Source organism: Amphiura filiformis, chromosome 6 (assembly GCF_039555335.1).
Source record: "Amphiura filiformis chromosome 6, Afil_fr2py, whole genome shotgun sequence".
NCBI classification, from domain to species: Eukaryota; Metazoa; Echinodermata; class Ophiuroidea; order Amphilepidida; family Amphiuridae; genus Amphiura; species Amphiura filiformis.
In genome coordinates, this window is record NC_092633.1 from 54,278,904 (window position 1) to 54,304,057 (window position 25,154).

Below are 25,154 nucleotides of genomic sequence, written 5' to 3' on the forward strand. Positions count from 1 at the left end.
GGCTATTTCCTCCTTCAGGGTGATTCCTACTGGCTATTCTAAAGGGTTTTATAGCGCAACTGAGCAACATTCACTCAAACTCAACCGTGCTCATTATTAGTGTATTTTGAGAGAAAGGTCTATGTACATTTTGGCACTTTTGAAATGCTCTCTTTTTTTTTATTCATTATCGCATAATGTCGAATGAGGTATCAAAATACACAGAACAAAATAAATTATCCATCTATTGATTACTTAATTTGGTAAATTGGGTTTAATGTATGTAAGATGTTGCTTTTTTTAAGTGTTCTGGTACTTTTTGTGCGCCGTATTATATCTCATAGAATCGTGGTCTAATTTTGGTATGTCGACTGTCATCTTTCTAATCTAAATTACACAAGAAAACAAATTTACACAACACCAACGAAAAATTATTTTCGATATCCCTCTCCTTCTAGTCGAATAATAATTATTCAAGATAAATTGTAATATTTTGGGAATCACTCATACTCATTGAATTATTCGTGGTGACCATGGAGCACCGCAGTTCAAAAGAATGATATTTGTATAGCAGTTAAGGGGGTACTACACCACTGCCCAATTTTGTGCCTATTTTTGCATTTTTCTCACAATCATAGCGCATTGGGGACAAGTAAGAAATGTATATTATAGGGGCAAAGACTACAAATACTGCACTGGAAATTTTATTTCAGCACAGACAACAGTTGTGGAGTTACAGTCAAAAATTAGGGAAAACCAATATTTGATAAATAAATCAATAACTACTTGCTTTGAGTTGCTGAATTGTCAGTACAGTAGTTGTAGTTCTTGCCCCTATAATATACATATCTTACTTGTCACCAATGTGCTATAATTTTTGGAGAAAAATGCAAAAATAGGCACAACATTGGGCAGGGGTGTAGTACCCCCTTAAGTTAGCTCAATCGAAAAGGTGTTCGACTATGGTGAGAAAGGTTGCGGGTTTGAACCCTGCCGGTGGTTTAGTACATTCTCGTGGAAAAATTGAGTTAGCTTGAAATTCCCCTGGACAAGGAACTTACTGCTAATAATGTCTCTTTGTAAACCGGACGAAACTCTGGGAGCTGATCCTGGATGCGTAGGTCAATTGTGAAATGCCATAGGGTGTGAGCTTCTAACCAGCAAAGTCCCAGAGTTGTTAAATGGTTTATGGAATGATGTGGGGCCGTAGTGGTCAATGACAACCTGTAAAGTGTGCTGAAGCTTGTGAATCATCGTCTAGCCGTAAATTTCTTACCATGTGTTTAGGATATGCTCATTTGCACATAACTACATGTAGTGGTATATATCATGTACTGGAGAAATGGCTTATTGACGATTGGTAAGCGATTAATTGCAAAATATGCGTAACATTTGACATTTTGTCTATTTTCGTCTCAAAGTCCCAAACTAACAACGCGATGAATCTTCTGGAAAAACATTTGAAATCGAAAGAGTATTTGATCTTCCCAAATGGTAGCGCACATTATTGACGTCTATGTGGATGTATTTGCTAAGATTGGGTCATTTTCATATTTTTATGTTGAATATTGTAATATATCCATTTAAATGTCAGAATTAATTCATAAAAATGTCATACGCAAGAAAAACTACAGTCAACGTTATAATGTTTCGCATTGTATTTTTATTTAGTTGATAACATTACAATCTTGTAAAAGTTACAATTTTGAGAATAATTGAGGGCCTCCTCCAGAGTACACGGAGTTGGGTATACCTCTTAAGCAAATCTTGAAACACAAACAACATAAAATAATGCCGAATAGTTGTAGCCATTTAGCAAGGCTTGTGGCTACTCCATTATATCACAGTAACTACATGTGTACACTATAAATATTGAATACACAAACATATTTCCTACCAGTTATGTTTATTAAAACGAACATGGATGCCCATAAAGATGCAACGTGATAAACTAATATTGTAAGTATTAAAATCTGTATTGCAGTATGAGTGAATTAATAGCGAATTCCATTCAATAATTGCCAAAAAAAGAGAAGATATTGAATATATTCGTGATTATGACCTTGAAGCTCTCTGGTGCAAAAGGATGATTTTCGTAAATGAGCAACCACAGCATGGCCAGTGTAGGGCAACAGAGCAACCAAGGCATGGCCAGTGTAGGGCAACAGAGCAACCAAGTCATGGACACTGTAGGGTAAATGAACAACCAAAGCATGACCATTGTAGGGCAACAGAGTAACCAAGGCATGGTCAGTGTATGGTAAATCCAAGCCATGGTCATTGTAGGGCAACAGAAGTTGTTTGACTTAGGTTTGACTGACCATATCAAACTTCTTGCCATGTGTTTAGGATATGGTCATAACTAACCTATCAATTTGAGCGATGATATTCACTCAGTTTGCCAACATGTTTTCAATTATTGATATTATCTTTGGTAGGCATCGTTATGAGATGTTGATCATGTTGTAGATTCATATTAAAAGTTTAGATCTCCCCCTGAGCCTATTTTGATCGCTAGTGGTAAGATTGATAAAATCAAAATTAAATGATAACATATTATGTGCATGTACCGGAGAAATAATTTATGAATCCTTTATTGACGGTTTAGTTAGTATGGGATTAATCACAAAATATGCGTAACATTTGACATGTTGTCTATTTGCGTCTTAAAGCCCCAATACTCAATTTAATCTTGCACTATGGTACATGTATAGTGCACATTATTGACGTATATGGATATATTTGCTGTGATAGGGTCATTTGTTTTATGTATAATATTGTTTTGGCATATATATATATCCATTTAGAAGTCAGAATTCATAAGAATGTCATACACAAAAAACCTGCAGCTAATTATTACTGTTCGCGTTGTATTTTTAATTATAGTTCATAATAAAAGTACATTACAATCGTGTACTAAAAGTCACAATTTTGAGAACAATTGGGATACCTCTTGAGCAAATTGCGAAATACAAACAGCATAATCTAATATAGAATAGCAGTAGCCATTTAGCAAGGCTTGTGGCTACTCCATTATATAACGATAACTACATGTGTGTATTATTAATATTTGAATACACAAACATATTTCCGACAGAAAACGAACATAGATGCCCATAAACATGCAACCTGATAAACACACATTTTAAGTATTAAAATCTGTATTGCAGTATGAGTGATTTAATAGGGAGGTGCATTCAATTATTGCAGAAAAAGTGAAGAAATTGAATATATTCGTGATTATGACCTTGAAAGCTCTCTCGTGCAAAATTATAATCTTCGTAAATGAGCAACCAGAGCATGTCATTGTAGGGCGACAGAGCAACCAATGCATGGCCATTGTATGGTAAATGAGCAACTAAAGCATGGCCATTGTAGAGCAACAAAGCAACCAAGGCATGGCCATTGTGGGGTAAATGAGCAACCAAGGCATGTCCATTATAGGGCAACAGAGCAACCAAGGCATGGTCAGTGTAGGGTAAATGGGCAACTAAAGCATGGCCATTGTAGGGCGACAGAGCAACCAAGGCATGGTCAGTGTAGGGCAACAGAAGACTAATAGAAGTTTTCTAGCTTAGATTTGACTGAGCCTTTCACGTTGACTTCTCGCAAAAATCTGAAAATTGCTGCTCCTAAGCCATTTTAAAACTTCTCGCCATGTGTTTAGGATATGATCATTTGCTTATAACTAACCTTTCAATTTGAGCGATGATATTCATTCATTTGCCGACATGTTTTCAATCAGTGATATCATCTTCGGTAGGCATGGCAATTGCAACGTTATTAGGTTCATATTAAAATTTTAGATCTCCCCGTGAGCCTATTTTGATCGCTAGTGGTAAGATTACTTGTTACAGGTACATCGCTATAACATATCATGTACTGAAGAAATGGCTTATCTGAATCCCCTATTGACGGTTAGTATGGGATTAATTACAAGATATGGGTAACATTTGACATTTTGTCTATTTGCGTCTCAAAGTCCCAAACTAACAACGCGATGAACCTGCTGTAACAACATTTGAAATCTAAAGAGTATTTAATCTTCCACAGTGGTAGTGCACATTATTGACGTCTATTGTAAAGATGTATTGGTTGTGATTGAATCATTTTCATGTTTTATGTATAATATTGTATCCACTTAAATGTCAGAAAGACTCCAGAATTTATAAGAATGTCAAAGATATTAATTTGCAAGAAAAACTACAGCTGGCATATAGTCATAAGAGAAGTTGTACCACTGTATAGGGCAAAATATTTAAAGGGTATGAAATACATACTTACATACATTTGCAATAATAGCCAAAAGACTATTAAAACTGTATTGTTATCGAAGTGAATCTTCATGATTGAAATTCCGAAACTTTTACAACGAAAATATCCGGACTTTCGAAACTGTCATGTGCACTTTCATGTATTACATAAAGGGTGAGAAATAGACCATATTGTTCAGGTATTGTGGACATGATAGATGTTGACCAATAGCGAATAACCGATAGGAGAAATGCGTGTTGTTCTAATCATCTATAGTGTCTACAACACTCTAAATAAAATTTGTGACATGATCTGGTCCATGGGGGCCAAAGGTGGCAGATTTGAAACTGAGATAAAGGCAAAAATATGGAGTAAAAAACAATAAAATACATAAGAAAATAGACATCAAAAAACTTCATAACTTTAGAACCAAGTATGCTAGACCTTTGGTGTTTTCAGTTTATGATAGCTTATTGTATGTATAACGTAATAACTACATCAACATAATTTTCAGAAATGCCTCCTTTGGCCCCCATGGACCAGATTGTGTCACAATTACTCAATGTTGAGTGAAAAGGAAACAGAGCAACAAAATAAGTGAATGGAATTCAATGTTGATTAAATTTTACTCAAAGTGAGTAAAAAACAATCAATATTGCGTCATTTTGTTGCTCTGTTTCCTTTTTACTCAACATTGAGTATTATTTTTTATACTGTTTTTTTTCAAATTTAAAGTGAAGCTAAAGTACACTCACTGACTAACAATAGAAAAAATTTCTTCGAGGTACGTCGAGACCCGGAGGGGTATATTTAATACTAGATTGCGATTTGATCCCGGAAAAGAAAAAAGTATAAGCCTATAGGAAATTCAGCGTGATAATGTTGAAAACATTATTTTATCTGTGTATTTTTTGACTCCGATCACATTTTATCACGTTCATGTACTCTAACAAACACTGAACGGGGCCTAAGGAAATGGGTAACTTCATGATTATGTAGCGGTGTTTTTCATCACATTTAATATTATTTATAGGTCAAAACATAAGCATAGGCTAAGGTATTATTGTTGAATGACAGAGTCTGACTTTATGCTTAACATTTGAAATGTTCTGTAATTTTATTAGCAGCAATCAATCGTCTTTAGTGTACATTTGTATTATAAATTTAGTTTGCGGAGAACTATTTCCTTCATTATAGGCGCCGGGATTAGGCGACGAAAAATACACAGTTAATTCTACGGACAAACAGACCTTTTAAGTAGGGTCGTTCGGGTTTTTTTTTAATGACTCTAAATATCACACTAATTTGTAAATAAATTGCATATGTTTGTAATTACTTTTCTTTTATCGCTTTGCACACGTACTTATTTCAGACAAAATTATCTACCTTTTGCATGATTGTATAATGCTTTAATGCTTATAAATGCATTTTTTTTAAATTCCAAAAGGAAAATCTGAGCCGGTCGGGCCCGTAGAACAGGGTTTTTTCTTTGCCATAACTCTTTAATATAGCCGTATGTTCGTTAGTTAATAGTTTACAGTAATTCCAATTACGAGATAAAAGAGGAACCATCTTGTAATTAGGCATATATTGTGTTACTAGAATGTCTTTCACATACTGTTAATACTTTCATAATGTACATAGTTTCCTATTATCCACTTCTAAACGCTCTAAGCAGTCAAGTTAGCCCAATAGAAAAAGGTTCGAGCCCCGACACAGTGTCTGTTTGTTCTTGAAAAATAACTGAGCTAACTTGAAATTCCCCTATAGGTAAAGAATAACTTGTTATTGTCTTGGACGGTCACCTGGAAAGAACTTGAGGTTGATTCTTGGTGCTATGGTTTATTGTGGTATGTATAGGGTGTGTGCTTCTTAGCTGCAAATCCCTGATTACATGTTTGATTTTTATTATGTGGTGTTTTGGGACTGTGCTTGGGACACAGTGTTCAGCGAATTCCTGTTAACATGTAAACATATAGTGAAGTGTTCTGAAGCTTGTGGGTTTGTACCGCTGAATGAGACAGTGTGTTGGTGTCGCATTATTGATGTTGCTATGTTGTGCTAAACAATGCATTGAAAAGATAACTTTTAAGTAACAGTAATTCCAATTTAGAGATAATAGAAACAATATCTTGTAATTGTATGTGTTATTAGAATGTCTTTCACATTATATTAGTACTTTCATAATGTATAGCCTAACTTCCTATCTTTAAAAACCTGTATTGTTGGTTTCGAAGTGGATAAGTATGTACTGATAATGCATGTACTTATGTGGTTGTCTCAAAACATAGGCTGTATCAAAATGATTTGAGTCCTAAAATGGTTATTTGTGGTCATACCAAGAGCATCCAATGTGATTTCGAAGAGGCGGGCCTTTCAATCAATATCAAAACTGGTGGATACCAATTATTGTGATACAGCTTGTATAAGAAAAACAATTGGCGCTCTTCTCTTAGTTCAGGCAAACAGAGGGATTTATCTTTATCATGAAATGCGCAATCTACACTCAAGGAAAATAATGTTTGCACATCCACACACTGGCATACTAAATTGATGAAAGCACTTTTGACATTGGGTCTCTAGCCTCCTCAACATAATGTTGAAGAGGAATGGGAAATGGAATCTTAAGGGAAGGGGAAGCTTTGTACTCATCAGACATTGTTACACTAATCTCACTAAACTAGCAGAGCAAAGAAGAGTACTAATTTATTGTCAAAGTGTGCCAAATAGTTATTTTCCTTGATTGTAGGTATTGTATTGCACTTTATTCCTGAAATGTGAGGTGCAATTTCAAGACTGCGATGGTAACTTGGAAGAATAAACCATTATCAAAGAATTGCGAGTTTCTCACACATCCCTGAAACCTTTGAAATTGTTATGTTTTACTCAAATTAATGATGATACATTTTAGCTGTCAGCACTCGCATTAAAACATTGATACATTCTTGACACATATTTCTATTCAATATCTAAAATGATATTTGATCACGTATTATAACACTTTTAAAAAGTTGTTGATTGAGCACCTGTATAAGTAATTGATAAAATGTGCATATTATAACATATCATATTATTTTAATGTATACCCTTAAACCAGCAACAGAGTACTTGTATGTGCATAGAATTTAAACCTGCAAATTCAATAAAAAATGTAAAAATAATAAACCATTCTTTGGGATGTCATAAACGTTACCAACACTTTTAAAGAAAACAAGTCGGAAGTATAAAGGGTCGTAAGTCCAAAAAGGTTAGGGTTTAGGATATTTTAGGATTAGGATTATAAGGTTATGCTTAGGGTTATGATAGTATTATGGTTAGTGTTAGGGTAAGTGTTAGGGTTTGGGATATAGGGTAAGCCATGGTTTAGGGCCAGGGCTTGGGTTATAAAAATCTCGGGTGAGGATGAGGCATGGGGATCATATATGCATTATTGCCGTTTTGGACTAATGACTCTTCGGACTAACATTTTAATCTTCAGTTACGAAGCACCATTTCTAAAAGCACACAGATTGACACAGATCATGTACAGATTTGTGAAGAGATTTTAACATGTTCTTATGACGAAGAGATGTATATATTTCAAGTAATATGTTGCAGTACCGAATGTTTCCAATATTTTTGTATCATTTTTGCGACTTCATAATACGCTGACAAGCACGCTGAACAATTTTCAAATAGTAAAAGCAATACTGCGCGTCCTGATATTGCACTTTTATAATAATTCTTGATCACCCTTTATAGGGCATTGTTAATAACGTTGTCATAGAGATATCATTTTAGGAGTCTTTGCACTTCGTCAGCATAATAATTATTGAAAGTGATTTTCCCAATTAGATCATGCAGTATGTACACACCAAAACGTTTTTCTTTTTCTGTAAATCGCAATAATATATATTAAAGTGCGCTATATTATACAGTATATATCCGATGATTTTATTATCATTTACATACCAACTTATATACGTAGCTCCATCTATTTATGTATTGACTAATGCGTGGGTACATAATGAAAAATGACAAAATTCAAATAAAATGTATTATACGTAGAAAGTGTTGTAAGTGACTGTTTTTGTTCATTCTTTATAATTGGACTTATTGAAAAATCCTAAAGTCATGTGTATCTATGTATGTAGCAATATTCGTGTAATACGGTTTTATTTAGCTTATTAAAGGAGGATTTCGTGATCCTAGCATCCTCTTTTTATGACATTTTTCAGTACATATCCACGAAAAAAGCCTATTCCCAAAATGTCAGTTGATTCCGATTTTGCGTTTGCGAGTTATGCATGATTATGTGTATTACACTGCTCCATAGACAATTCGTTGTAATTTCGTTCTGGTGCACCAGAACGAAATTCAAATTTCACGATATCTTTGCAAAACGAATTAATCTGCAAGAAATATTTTGTACATCAGAGGTTTCCAGTGATATAAAAAATCTCAACTTTTTTTCAGAAAAGTCTGGGGATGAGGCTGTGGATCACGAAATGCCCCTTTAACCAATTTACCCTAGCAGAGATACCAATTTGGTCGAGCCCGTTGTTATTATTGTTTTCAATTTTGGTCCAAGTTTCAATGGTGATTCTGTAGGGTTTACCTGGGCTTAACTAAAACAAACAAACAAACAAACAAACAAACAAACACACTGGACGACATGAAAGAACCATTCATTCTTTAAAAATATCAATAGTTTCAAAATATTATATTTTTAAAAGAATTCGTTTGTTTGTTTGTTGTTGTTTTGTTGTTGTGCATCTTGTTTCACTTTACGGGTGTAAAAACAGTAGCTCCCCATGGCCACGCATCAGGCATGTATCACGCACTTTGAAAAGTTTCTATCACCATGTAACCGTCGAGATATTGCGATGTTGTAACAAATAACTGATCCATACATACCCTTAACTAACTGCCAAACACCCTGGCACATGCACACATCAAATACCTTTGAAGAGGCATTCATGCGTTTCCATCTCACACACACATACCTTTGAAAAGGCATTCATGTGTTTCCATCTGTTCATTGCAAAGTATTAATAATAGCATTAGTACGGCTCCGTACATCTGTACAGTTTAGGATAAGCACACACGCGGCGAGTTAATTGGTCATTTATGGTATTGCCGGGTCTGAAAGTCAACTTTACTATCATTTTTGAATATCTGCACATCACATTGTTTATATTAGACTAGCACACCCCAAATCACACACCACACACCCGTAATCATAAAATGTCTTTCGCGTGTTTTTATGTTTCACATGTTTTTATCTGTTTGAAGTGATATTCTACATCTTCCCTATGCAGGAAAATATAGCACAACACAATTATTACTCTTGGAAAGTCAGCCGAAGGCTACACAGCCTCATCACCATTTCATTAAGCAAGCGACCGACCGCCTTGCCGTCTTCGCGCCCAAATCAAAATGTTGCCCATCTTCTCTTTATTACGCCCAAATGTTGAATGTTAACTGCACGAGAGAACGTTTTTAATATTGGCATGAATTTTTCAAACAACAATTTTGATGAAATACTTTAGATATGCAAACGATGTACAATCTGGAAGAAAGTGCGTAAGGTTAATATTTCATAAAACCATATAATTATCCTCTATGTCAGTTAAACATGTCAACATTTGTATGAATTATGACATCTATCATCTAGCAACCCGTCGTTTTTACCAGCTGCCAGTACCAGGCACTTGAACTTTTGGATAACGTAACATGGAGTTCAAGTGTAGAGCCAAAAATACGTCTGCAGCGTGTCGTTATGTTTTTAACCTTTCAAAAGCTATCATAATTCTAATCTATTTCAATCATTATCATTTGCGTCCTGCAGATCATCTATTTACATTCACTTGGACAAGCAACAGTCGCGTGTAACTGTTGGAGTGTCATTTTTGTATAATGGTATTTGTATATTGTGTTGAACAAAACCATTAACAAAACCAAAATCCTGATGAGAAAAAAAAATATACATAACACTAGCAGACTAAAAGATGATTTATGACAAATCGAAGATGTTTCAAAAGCCTTATTCACTGCACATTTGCCGTTTGTACAGTACATTTGCATAAAAGCCCCCGGCATAATACCGGTACAGTCTGTATATAATTGCGTTTGCTTAAAGGAAACGAGGGAAATATAGCTCTTTTAAAAACTCAGTATGAGGGCATGTCAAATGGTAGCAATAATTGATAAGATCATGTAAGTTCAAATGTTAACTTGCGAGTTGTATACAAGTCAAATGAATACGAATGGGTTGTAGTCAATCGTGATATGATTAAGGGTATAAATATACGTACTCATGATGCAGAAGAAAGGGCAGGAGGAGTAGCGTATAAAACGTTAATGCTGCAACAGACTGAGAGGAGAGTAAGTTAAGGAAGGAAACAGAGCGCCACGACTATTATCATCATCACAGCTGGCTGCATGGCAGCTTGACTGGCTCGGCTGTCTTGACTCTGCCTGCGCAGGACTGAAACACAACTAGGCATGCTAACAATTTACGACCCTTCTTACTCACGTCATTTAAAGAGACGGTACCGACGTAGCCTAATTGCTGCGCCGGCTTAAGTGTATTTTCTTACCTCGATTCACCTCAGCGGTGCAAGGCTAATATTATGTGAAGATATAATGCTATTGCAGATTCTATATAGACTAGGTTACGGTTTACGCTAAATCACTACCATGCAGTGAATGTTTACATCAAGTAAGACTAAAAATATATAGCAGTGTGCTTCGTTATTGTCAAGGTATCTCCTGTCGACGTCTTCTTAAGACATTCATGGACCTTTAATGATTACCATCAAACGTAAGTATAAATTTACTTTGACTTTATTGAACTATTGCAAATTTGTTATTACTATATGATATTGTTTGTTTACCATAATAGCTGGATGCATTACAGATTACAGGTGCAACAGTCCTTTGAGATGCACTTGCATGCTCTATGAAGATAATTACGAAGATCTGTCACATGCTTCCAAAACATTTAGCATACCATAATAAACATTAAAGCAATAATTACACAAGTCATGTAAGAATGTTTGCAATATATAGGTTTAGCAAGTGTTATATTGTTTCAAACACATCAATGCAGACCATTATTGCTTTAAGTTATTTTTATTTTTATAATTAGCTCCTTTACAACTGACTTTCTAAGAAAATTTATCTTATAATTGTTGTTAAAATATATGTATCATATATATCTTACATTAATATGAACTGAATGATCATGCAATCGGGGTTTGGTTTCAAGTTGCGCTTTCAAATATTGTTCTTTACAAGTGGAATAATAAGGCACTGAATGTTATCAAAGGACTTTTACTTGTGCGGGCAAATTACAATGTGTATAGCATTAGAGAAATGCATCACTTTATAATAATTACAGTTAGTCGGAGCTAGTCGGCATCTGAACACACGTGCGTCTTGTAGTATTTTCCGGCAGGCGTGAATAATGCATTGTACAACTTCTACTACAACTAGTAGTAGAATGTAAGGTATAGGTAAAAGGGTCCATCTACCTACGAAAGGCCTGACCTTTTTTTCTTTGCCGTACCGTGAGCAACATCCACTTACTATACATCGTAACCTAGGCCGAGAACACGGCATGCAGGCAGATGCTGGTGTTACGTATCCTCATAATTTAAGCCGCAAGCTGGACCGGGAAAACGTGAACTTAAAGATGAAGTCATACCAGCGAAAAAAGCTCCCTTATGTTGAAATTGAATCTCAAAGTATTGTATTTCCTAATTACTATGCATGCATTCTCGCATCACATTGTCTGTGCACCTGAAATGCTTTTAGTAGCAATTTCCCACATTTACAAAATATCAAGAGAAAGATTTTATCTTGATTAAAAGGTATCCGAGGTATAAACATTCTACAATTTGTAACAAACGGTAACGTTGAGATTTTAAACCACTCTTAAGATTAAGATGGAAAAAGGTAAATGATACGCCCCTGGGAAGGCAGAAGAAACGAGCATGTTCTAGGAAAAACTTAATTATACGACCAAGAAGAGTGTTATGGATCAAGAATGATACCTAGATAAATGCACCAGACTAATCCGGAATTAGATCGAAATAAAAATGAGATAATGCTTTTAGGTGCGTCTTTTATTGCTCAGACGAGGAGCAATCTTATATAGGTATCCCTATGACGCCAGACAGTGTATGAAAGACAGTGTTAGATTACAGCCATGCACTCAATGAATATTCGCCGTTATCTTTCTCCACACAATTTGACCTGCAAAAAGCCGTGGATTGAAAACTGTTCTCTTCTTTTTTATTTTTAATTCAAAGTAGATGAATAAAAAAAGTGTTTAAAATGTATCTGAATGTGGATTGGTAATATTATAGTGAAACCTTATGACTGTATTAATTAATATATTTTAATCAATTCGCCCCTTTAATTTATGTGGCAGTCATTTAGTTGATTCCGACGCTGAAGAATATTGCCCGGCTTGTAATCATTATGTCTCCTAATTATACAAGACAAGGGGTGGGTTTTTAATTAATTTAGTCGCTAATTTGAAACCCACAATCTAAATTCAAAATAATACTAATATGGTTAGTACGCAAATATCAAGAGACTGAAGCTCTGTTTTAGTCATCGTTGCGGATTTTACCTAGACGATATAGTAAAAGTGGTTTATGTAAGCAATTTTGATCATGTCAATTGACTTGTGTAATTTAGCATGGTGTGCTATCTACTGAAGATAGCGATATAGCGTAAGTTGACTAGAGCCGGACAGTCTTCAATTTGCTCGGCAATAGCACCAGTAAATTACCTAATCAGTAACATCAGGGATGTATTCAGTGTGTGGGGTGTGTTTGTGGGATGGGTTGGATGTGGGAGTGGGGTTGGTGTGGTTGGGTGTGTGAAGATGAGGCAGGGGTATATTTACCTGAGGGTAACTAAACCGTATTGCATTAATTATAGGATATGTAATGTTGATTGACCGTATCTGAGAGTACCATGTATGACAACAATTATTATGTATAAGATGATGTTTGCAGGGTGTGTGTGGACGTTTTTAGTTGTTTGGAGGGGTGCGTGGTTGGGTGTCTGTCGTCAGGGTGTGTTTAATAAACATCTCAAAAAAAGTAACTAACCACCCTTAAATAATGACCATTATTCAAAAACTGGTGATTGTATTACAAATCTGTAAAATGCGTTGGTAGCAGAATTATTTCTGTACATATTTGCAGCAATTGACTAAATATTGACGTCACAGCGTACATTTAAATCAATGTAACCCAAGATTTGAAAGTTGCAGTAAATTGTATTGATTTTGTATTCAGTGTAATGGAAGGAAATCTGTGTAATGATATCTGAGTGTTTTTGTATTGTAAAAATTTGTATAAATTATAAGTGCAACTTTCAAATCTGGACCTTACTACATTAAATTGACCGGTGTTTTATTGTTTTCTAGGCTATCGTATCAAATGAGGTGTCAAAATGCGCAGAAATAAATTCTGCTTCCAACACATTTTACAGATTTGTAATACAATAGCCCTTTTTGAATAATGACCATTATTTAAGGGGGGTTAGTTACTTTTTTTTGAGATGTTTATATCACGATATGGGTGGATGGGTTGTATTGTGTGTTTAATAAACATCTCAAAAAAGTAACTAACCACCCTTAAATAATGACCATTATTCAAAAACTGGTGATTGTATTACAAATCTGTAAAATGCGTTGGTAGCAGAATTATTTCTGTACATATTTGCAGCAATTGACTAAATATTGACGTCACAACGTACATTTAAATCAATGTAACCCAAGATTTGAAAGTTGCAGTAAATTGTATTGATTTTGTATTCAGTGTAATGGAAGGAAATCTGTGTAATGATATCTGAGTGTTTTTGTATTGTAAAAATTTGTATAAATTATAAGTGCAACTTTCAAATCTGGACCTTACTACATTAAATTGACCGGTGTTTTATTGTTTTCTAGGCTATCGTATCAAATGAGGTGTCAAAATGCGCAGAAATAAATTCTGCTTCCAACACATTTTACAGATTTGTAATACAATAGCCCCTTTTTGAATAATGACCATTATTTAAGGGGGTTAGTTACTTTTTTTGAGATGTTTATATCACGATATGGGTGGATGGGTTGTATTGTGTGATTGCAGATGTGGACGGAGCATTACTGATCTGCTTGTTTTTATCATCTGTTAAAACAATGTAAAATGATCCAAATCATACGTGTCGCTTACAGATGTTATAGCGAAAACACTACGAGTGTACCGTGTTCGCAAACCTACAAACGGCAATGGTTTAAAGAATGACAAAATATTACACGATATTGCGAAGTTCATTGACTTTATATTTTAGTCTCCTGTTATTTTCCTTTTCTAATTCTAAATGTGGTGTAGGATTACGTCTTTCCCGGTTTGCTATCATCGGCCCAGACACAGCTTACTATCCCGTAGTAACACATTAGCATAATCACAGAACACTCCGTTTCTAGGTACTGTGCCGGGCACCATAATATTTCAAATCATGTCAATTAATTGTCAATGTTTATTGAAACTGTCTTTGAGCATTAGCGGTCGAAATACTCTCTAAATAATTTACACAAAACTCAGACAATAATGTTTCTAATTTTTTACTACTTCTACAACTGTCAAAAACGCATAACAAAAATGAATGCAAATACAGAACCTCTGATTATCATTCTAAATTATTTATCATCAGTTTTGCTTCGAAGTTAAATCTTGTTCATGCAAGTGCGCAAGTAGCTTTAAGACTAAACGACTGGCGTATCATTAAAAAATCTTTTCCCCTTTAAGAAAAAGTGTCGATTGCTTAAAATGAAAATAATTCTTGTTTGAAATGGAAACACCCTTGGGTTGTAAAAGAACCGTGTTGTATTCAGGTTGTTATACTAGTGTGGACCATTACACGACATACAATATACGAGTTTTATTAGTCCTGCTTGTATTGGTACCATGTTATATAGTTTAGAAATAACATTGCAGCATGCATGGACAAAATGACCGCAAGGCACTTGTTTCAATACGCTATGGAATTCCTCGCAATAAAGGTACATGCTTGTATGTTGCTAACAAAATGTGATACAGTGTAATATGCCTATTTTATCAGACAAAACTTTGCCTCTCAAACATTTTGCAAAAAAGCTGTGTGCTATACTTTTTTTTTCTTATAACGTCATCTGTGTAAGGCATGTCCTTGAGCACGCATAACAAAAGATGCATGGTAGCCCGAAAGCCTATCATTTGCATAACAATTCGTTCATGATCTGTTATCTATCTTACATTGAGACTTACCATTAAAACAACACAAGATATCAAAAAGAAAAAAGCATAGCACATAGCCTTTTTTGCAAAATGTTTGAGAGGCAAAGTTTTGTCTGATAAAGTAGGCATATTACACTGTATCACATAGGGGGGAAATATTTTTTTAATGATACGCCAGTCGTTTAGTCTTAAAGCTACTTGCGAACTTGCATGAACAAGATTTAACTTCGAAGCAAAACTGGTGACAAATAATTTTAAATGATAATCAGAGGTTCTGTATTAGCATTCAATTTTTAAATTTATTTTTGACAGTTGTAGAAGTCATAAAAATTCTGTGCAACCGCTAATGCTCAAAGGCAGTTTCAATAAACATTGACAATTAATTGACATGACTGAAAATATGTATGGTGGCCGGCACAGTACCTAGAAACGGAGTGTTATGTGATAATGTTAATGTGTTACTACGGGATAGTAAGCTGACAACTTAAAAGTTGTGTATGCAAGTCCTGCAATTGAATTTTGTTTATATATTGTACCGCGAATGTATGACTGACAGAAAATTGCAAAACTAATGTCTGTACATTTTTTCGCGGGTAGAAGAATTTTATAATGGGATGTAATAATAGTCCATTAAAGACCTAATTGGGATTTAATATTGTATAAATATCATTTTTCATGTCGTGTTTTTAGAAAAGGTCCAAGAACTAGTGTTTTTCTACTTGTTTTTCTCAGTTTTCAATAGGCAGAAACATACACACATTAGTCTCGTTTGTCATGGAATTTGGAGTAAGAATATTCTAATAAGCATGCACAGGACGAACAATGAAACAAAGCCGTGCCATTTTGAAATTATAATAGCTCTAAAATATCATGAACACTGCCAACGAAAGACACAAGCAGATCAAACATGTATGTTCTCTTTATCCTTCTCGGTTTTTATTTCCATTAATTTCTTTCACAGTAATATCATAGTCATAATAGCCGAGTAATATTTCCTACACTCTTTGCTCGGGGTTATGAGGTTCTAACGACATTAATGCTCTTTTCTTCTCTATTGATCGCAAGCACTATGCCTGGACATTACCGGATACCGGGTAACACAAAAACAACTGCTGCTGTAGATCAATTCGTCTCTTCGTATTATGGCTTCCGTAAACACTTTTTGTGAAAACATGCCACGTTAAGAATTTAGGCAGTGGTTTCATGCAGAATTCTAAAATATGTATATTAAGTAGCCTTGACGTTAACATATTGCTATCTTTTCAGTGTGTAATTTGCCGATAATTTCCTTTTTAACTACCTTGGAACAATTGTAGACGACTGTGCACCATTGTAAAGTGTGAATAATTGTTTAGGATATCTCTATTTTGTAGCTACATCTGCAGCTATGTCGTTCCAAGACAGACCCAAGTAATGATACATAGATATGCATGAAGCAATAATTGTTTACAATATCTTTATTTTGTAGCTACATCTGAAGCTATGTCTTCCCAAGACAGACCCGAGTAATGATGCATAGATATACGTGAAGCATAATAGTTGTTTAGGATATCTCTATTTTTATAGCTACATCAATCGTCATGACATCCCAAGTAAAAAAAATATCTATAAATAAATAACATAGTAAATATTACATTTCGGCATGAGAATATGTTTTGTTAATCAATATGCTCCAAAAGCTCCAAAAGTACTTAATTCATTGTACTTGCCTACTACATCGTTCTACCAGCAGTGGGTTGGTATTGGTTAATGCCATCTGGCTCGGATGGTTGTTACTTAGCTAATTGTTTAGGGTATCTCTATTTTGATGCTACATCTGAAGATATGTCTTCCCAAGACAGACCCAAGTAATGCTACAAAGATATGCATGAAGCAATATTGTTTATGATATCTTTATTTTGTAGCTACATCTGAAGCTATGTCTTCCCAAGACAGACCCAAGTAATGATACATAGATATGTGCAAGGCAATAATTGTTTAAGTTATCTCTATTTTTGTAGCTACATCTGAAGCTATGTCTTCCCAAGACAGACCTAAGTGATGATACATAGATATGCATGAAGCAATATTGTTTAGGATATATGTGCAAGGCAATAATTGTTTAAGTTATCTCTATTTTGTAGCTACATCTGAAGCTATGTCTTCCCAAGACAGACCTAAGTGATGATACATAGATATGCATGAAGCAATATTGTTTAGGATATCTTTATTTTGTGGATACATCTGAGGCTATGTCTTCCCAAGACAGACCCAAGTGATGATATTGATATGCGTGAAGCAGTAATTGTTAAGGATATCTATACATTTACGTTTCGACATGAGAAGTATGTTTTGTTAATCAATATGCTCCAAAAGCTCCAAAAGTACAACACAATTCTTTCTACTTGCCTACTACATCGTTCTACCAGCAGTGGGTTGGTATCGGTTCCTGCCATCTGGCTCGGTTACTTGTTACTTAGCCTGTAATTTCATTACACGTAGCAGATACAGTCTTTTCATTTGTAAGATGAAATTAGTCTGCACTTCACAAGCAGATACTTCGTGTGGACAGAGCCAATGACGATTGCAACTGATATTCTTTCATGTTTATATCTGTTTTATCAAGTAGTCTAATGACATATCCATTGCATTGGTGCTGGAAATGGCGTCAAGAATTTGAAATCATGTACTTAGTTCAGTGAAAGTGACAAACCCTAAATATATTTTTCATTTTTCTGAATTAATTTTGAATTGCATTATACATCTAAAACATCCATATGGCATCTGAATATTCGACTTATAATTTGTTAACTCGTAAAAAACAGGAAATAAGAAACGTAGTCTAATTTCATTAGAATTAAAACAACAGCAAAACAACGACAACAACGACAAAAACAACAGCGATAAAAAGACGCAAAATTGTTTGGTTGGCGTAACTTTCCTGACTCTAAATAACCGCTAACCCACACCTCTTTATTACCTTCCATAAAAATTGTCCTCGACCCGAGTGTATTTTTCAAACATAATAAGATATTTTCATTTTAGTATTATTTTGAATATCCAGTACTAATATACTGCACATGTGCGTATTTCTTAACATTTTTATATTCTATGTACATTTTTGGAGGGCATTGCAAATTGCATGTATTGTGTTGGCGACCCTATTTTTTTGGCCTGTTATGTCAATACGTATTAAATTTTGGATTATTTGAACCCAGGTTCGACTTCAAAATAAACCTTTTTACTTAGCTATTATATTTTGAAAAAGTATTGCCGTATTAAGCAATATTTTTTATGCCTAATAAAATAATGAAAAGCAGCACAAGGAAGGTCTCTTGATTAAAAAAAATCACCCACACAAATCTGTGTCTATTTTTGTTTGTTAACAGTACGTATGAGAGAGCTACTAACACAGGGCAGCCTTCGATCGTACAAAATTTCATCACTTACATTGTTCAATTATGATTCTTGCTCATGCAGCAGGATTATGGTCATATTTCGAGCCAGTAAATTGCTTCTGGAGGCTTCATTTTAATTGATACTGTATACATAGAGAGTATGATAGCCTTACTAAAGTAATGTCTAACAGATCAATAAGCATGACAGGATATTGAAAATCGAAGCTCAGAAATACAGGTACGGATGGTTAATATAATATTGGCTAGATGACACAATATGGATTGGTTGTGTGGCATTAACGATGGAATTTAACTTGTTAGTTGTCTCATTGCTTTAGTTTCTGATTAAATATGCTAATGCATATGCTCTCTACAGACTATAAAAATAGTCATAATAAAACCAACCAGGTTTCGCTTTTTAAGAGAAGATATCTTTTTCAAAATATAATAGCCAAGTAAAAAGGTTTATTTTGCAGTCGAACAAATTAAATTGTTCGTAATACCGGAACATTATAATTGTCTGTCCTACTTCCGATTCTACGAAATTCTTTTGGATGCATTTATTTGCTTCTTATTCTATTATTTGTAATTCTGTTATAAGAGTTTTATCGAATTACATTTCCTTGCAATTCTATCTGTATCACCGTGCTTTTGCACGCACCGTACATTTGTACACTCTTAAAAAAGGCAGTCGAATTTGACTAGATTCATGGTAAAATAAGATATCATTAGATTAAATTTTGTCAAATTTGACCAGATATCGCGTCACATTTGTTACGATCAGGATGAGAGTATATACAACCCTAGTCAAAATTATACTGACACCAGCTTTGTGTCAAATTGGATCCAATTTAACACGATTTCTAGTCAAATTTGACTAAAGAAATCTAGTGAGATATTATTTGACAAGGAATCTAGTCCCATTCGACTAGACCTTTTGAGAGTGTATCTTGTTGCCATTGTTACCATCAGGATGAGAGTATATACAACCCTGGTCAAATTATACAAAAAAAAGGAAATCTTTCAAGGTAAGCGCTTAACAAAACCATGTAATATATATACACCTGTTTCCGTAATGAGATTTGGACTTTGACTAATACAGCGCAGTGTGACAATTGGTTGATGCAAAGAGATATCTTCTGACACTATCATTATTATTTAATTACAAGGGATTTGTACGTTTTGTTTAATTTTGCAGATGCAAATATTTTATTCTATTGGTGAGACACAAACATAACTAAAATCCGATTTCAAGAATAAGTATTGCTGTAATGCTGATTTTTAAATATATACATATACCACGAACACTGTCTGTAAACATATGCGGCGGAACTTGGAACGCGGGGGTCAGGACCCCTCTAAATTTTTTGGTGGAGGTCCGACCCTCTCCCTCCCCAAAATCATAATAGAAGAAAAAATAAAGCAACTATTACCCTCTGCGTCTTCCGTTTTAGCACAAAAAACAAAAGTTTTTTGCCCAAATAGGGTAAAATTGCGCACTGGTCCATAGAATAGCAAAACGCACCTTCACTTAGATCTTTATTACTCTGAAATTGAAATTGTTTCGCGCAAAATATGTTCGTCCACCGACCTTCCCTAAATTTTAATGCTTCCGCCGCCACTGTCAGCAAACGAAGTATTACCATGATTACTATGATTACTGACAAGACATATGTGAAAATATCGCCCATAACGTTACTCGTAAAATTCATGGAAATTATTCTGCGGGATGGTAATTATTTTTGATGTTAACATCTGTTACTTTACATTAGGAAAATTGATACGAATTCTCCATATCTCCTTAAATAATATTCATGTAACATACATGCAATACACTTGAAATGAACTCATACAAGAAACAATCGTTATGCAGACCCCTGGTGGTGTGAATGTCTGAAGCCAAATTCAACTAATATTGTTTTCTTAAAATTTAAAGAAATTATGCATAGCAATTGTATTTAATTTTATTTCTATATTCTATTAATCCTTCTTGGAAAATTTGACGCGCCGTATGTTTACTGTCAAAGAAGATTATCGTAGATGGTGGCCAGTGGCATATTCCAATTAATAATCCAGCAGTAGGCTAGGTTTACTCATATCATATTGGTCAAAGAAATTGATCCGACTTCCGGTAACTAGTCATTTTGTTTCAACCTGTGGCTAGTTTAACATATAATGAATATAGTTAAGGCCTGAAGTATAATTAAAATGTTTTCCTGTAATACAAATATAATTACACACTGTTTTCTCAGAAATCGTTTAAACCTATGTTGAACTCCCTTCCTGAAGGCTGCTCATGGTTGAATTGAAACCTAGTATTTTTGAATGTTTATACCACTGTTTACTGTAATTAGAAAATGCTATTGGCAACCTACTTAAGGGCTTGTATCTTTTACAATATCAGACGCTATAAAATAAGAAACTTATCTTGCAATTTTCTACAAAGCCTGTGTATGTATATAGTCTATACCCAACACAATTCGAAACTTACATAAGTTAAATAAATGCCGTGAGGTATCTTTAGGAGTATTCCAATGGATGTTATCTGATCTGACAGAGTCTGATTTTTCAATGCAAGTAATAAAGCAGTATCTGTTTTGCTAATTACAAAGAGATATTACCCTTCACTTTGGAAGCAGATTAATCCAAAATATCTGTCTCACATGTGAAAACTCAGCATCGGATATGTTACTTTATTGCAGATACTCCATTTCAGGGGCGGCGCCACAGGGGGGCAAGGGGGGCAATTGCCCCCCCTATAATTTTCAAAAAAGAGGTAAAAGGAAGGAAAAGAGAAAGAGAAGAAGAGAGAGAAAAGAGAGGGAGAGAAAGAGAGGAGGAGAAGAAGAAAAGGAGCCATTCCCTCCCTGGCCATGGTTAGAAGGAGGAAACTCCCCCCGGGGAAACTCCCCCTTCGGACATCTTGCCCCTTGTGAAATGCTGACCTACGCGGTTTTAAAGTTGTTGGTTTTTATATTTTGGGCCCATTTTCGGCAAATTTTCCCCCATAAAAGTCACATGGCTTCTCTTGACTTTTCTCCCAACTCATAAAGAACCTAGTTTTTTGCTCGCTACACTCGCGAATGGGCAAATTTTGTCCTTTTCTAACTGAAAAAGCATAAAAAACAGGGTTTTTTTTTCGCTCGCTACGCTCGCAAAGTGGAGTTTTGGGCTTTTAGTGATCATATGGGGCGACTATACCTCCCGTCTACGCTCCTGATTACGGCTTTCAGTTTGAAATATTTCCCCCCCTTCATATAATTTTATCGTGCCAATTTATAATAAAAAAAACCGGCATATCATATACAATTCAACTGACTTAACATAGGCCTACACCGCGTTGCGACCAGAGGCGTAGAGATCCGACCCGGGTGTGGGGCATAAATCCCCCCAATATTTTGATAGGGTAGATGGTCCATACAATCATTCCCTAATGTTGATGCCTGTATGTGGGTTTCTGACCAAAGTAACCTCATATTTGGCCATTTTAGCCTAAAAAGTGCCAATTTTTCGCGCTTCGCGCGACTTTGTTTAACATTTCCACCATATTTCACTTCGTGCACATTTGTACAATGAACTTATTTTGTTGCCAAAAGGTGCTGGATTTACTAATTGAGTAGGTCCATGCCTAAAACCAGCGGGCTGAAAGTCGGGCCCGTGAATGAAATCCATAAAAATATGCGGTTGGAAATAAATAACCCGAAAAAGGTGCATCAAATGGCTTCATTTGTGCTTTCATTTTTAAAATTTTCCCAATTCTGAGGGGGGCACATCTCCCCTCAGACACCCCCCTGCGTCGCGCAAACGCGACGGGCGGCGCTGTCGCGCCGCATAACAAATTTCTAAAATGGTTTTGCCCCCCCTATCAAAATACCCTGGCGCCGCCCTGCTCCATTTCGACTGCACTTACCCACTTCTTGCGCTGAGCAGTTGATTTACTTTGAGAACAGACCGAATCCAGACACAATCTCCAAAGTAAAATGCAGTATGCTTTGTAATATATGTACTTGGAAGGCAGAATATAGAATACGTCTTACGCCTTGTGGCTTACGCCGTGCAATTCCTTTGAAATCAGGTCTCAACGGAGCGATTTGGATAAGAATAATCCGTCAGGTGTATTAAAAGACGGAAAACGCAAACCAAATATTATTGCAAATCACAATGTCTGAATAATGCTCGATAAACTGCTTTATAGTAGTTCAAAACAATCTAGAAACGTTTGAGACTCGGGATGCAACCAAAGAATAATAATTAAAAAAAAAACTACTTCATGTAAACATTTTGTGTTGTAGTTTTTATGAAATTTCGGGCAGCGAAGTTGCCAGAACTGTTGATGGAGCAAAAGAAGTTGTGAGAGTCAAGGTCATTCAATCGAAGTGGCAATTTAATGTGATGAAATCAGACCATCCTCCTTAAGTATCATGAAAATAGATGTATCGGTATGCAGCAAGGAATTGATAAATATCTATGCTAATAAATTATTAATTGAATATCAAGTTCTACACCTTGTTAGGAGAGAACAAAATTATAAGCACTCGGAAGTGTGCTCCGATTATGTGGCGTATAGTGTTGAAGAAAATATAGGCAGAAGGGCATAATGGGGCATGGGTAATACGTGACTAATATTTCGCCGTAAATATTTATACATTCGGATAAAGATAGATCTGCATATACACAAACTTACAAAAAAGTATTGCAATATCGCTGAAAAAAGAACAATTCAGTAAACTGTAAGTTGAACATTGATCTAATATCCTGCCGAATTCACATCATGTGCTAGATGTTATGTTCCTTGCATGAAGATATTAAGATTAGGCTATAATCAAATGCAGCAAACCTTTGACGAGCGCGACTACCGCGATGTTGCAAATTCGGAGCTAACAACGCGTACGGCGCACAGTTCATTCATAAATTTCCACTCGGCAACAGCAGATTGCCTCAGCAGCCAATCAGAGACAAGTGCGTCCAACGCAGTAAATACGCGATGTATAGGCTACTTAAAATACGCGCTCGTCAAAGGTTTACTGCATTTGATTATAATCAATGTGATGGAAGGTGTCCACTGCTGTGGTGACATCATGCAATGGCGGAGGGAGACGGAAATCCATTTGAACGCAGAATTGATGAAGCTTTAGTCCAAAAAAAAGCTAGAAAATGTCCAGGTGTCTTAAAATGGTGGCGGGAGAATGAGAGTGGCTACCCCATATGGCACCCGATGACTTTGAATCACACAAAAACATTGTTTTGTGTGTTCACTTGTTTAAATGTCATTATGTCCTTTCATAGTATGGAGTAACCACGTGATCTTATACTCTCCCAACCCTTGTAAGACGTCGGCCAAAATTGACTGCTATTTTTTTTATATATCAAGCACCGCTTCCGTGCAACTTTCTTCCGTAACCAATTTCCTGATACGTTGCAGAAACCTAAAAAACCATTTGACGACCATTGTAAAGGCATCTGGACATTTTATGGACTTTTCTGTCAAACGGAGTTCCGTCTTTCCGCCATTGTGAGCACCTGAGACCATACTACCTAAAGGTATTATGGTCTCAGGTGAGCACTGACAAAACGCGCATACATGATGTCACCATAGGTGACACCTTCTATCCTATTGATTAGCCTGGTCATAATTATATCATGCAAAGAACATTGCCATCTAGTACGTTATCTGAAATCGACAGGATATTGGATGAATGTTCAACTTACAGTTGATTGAATTTTTGTTTTTCGGCGATGTTGCAATACTTTTCCAGTGTGTGTATATACTTCATCACGCATTTTAAAGATTTTCATCTCGGACGATCTCGCAATCTTGATCCACCAAGCAGCACAAAATATAATGAAATGGAATATTATGGTCAAAGAAATTTTTTCAACAGTTGGACCCATACTATGGAACTGTAGAGTGTGTGTGAATGTATTTAAAAATAACCCCAAATCTTCCCCAAGTGAAAGTTTTGACTATTCAGCAAGCACTTTGAAAACTTTGATGCAGAGTCCAAAGAATGTCTTTAAACTGTTTATTGTACACTAAGACTTGTAGACGATTTTCAACAATTGGGACACTCCTATATAATTAATCCTATAGGGCACATGACGTGTATATAAATTCAAGTCAGAATTAAACAAGATTACAGAACTTATAATTATAAACCAGACTTAGTTTTGTAATGACTGATCAAATTTGATCGCCTTTTGAGTATTTTGAGTAATAAGGGTCAAACTATTCCACCGTAATGTGGTTTGGTTACCTCTCCTCACCTCGGTACCTCAAAAT

The 25,154-nt window shown here is 35.4% G+C and overlaps 1 pseudogene; it reads left to right on the forward strand.

Annotated features, from left to right (window-relative positions):
* The first annotated feature begins 10,550 nt into the window (after positions 1–10,550).
* The window catches only part of LOC140155630 (cholinesterase-like), a 63,330-nt pseudogene continuing 48,726 nt past the window's right edge, over positions 10,551–25,154 (forward strand).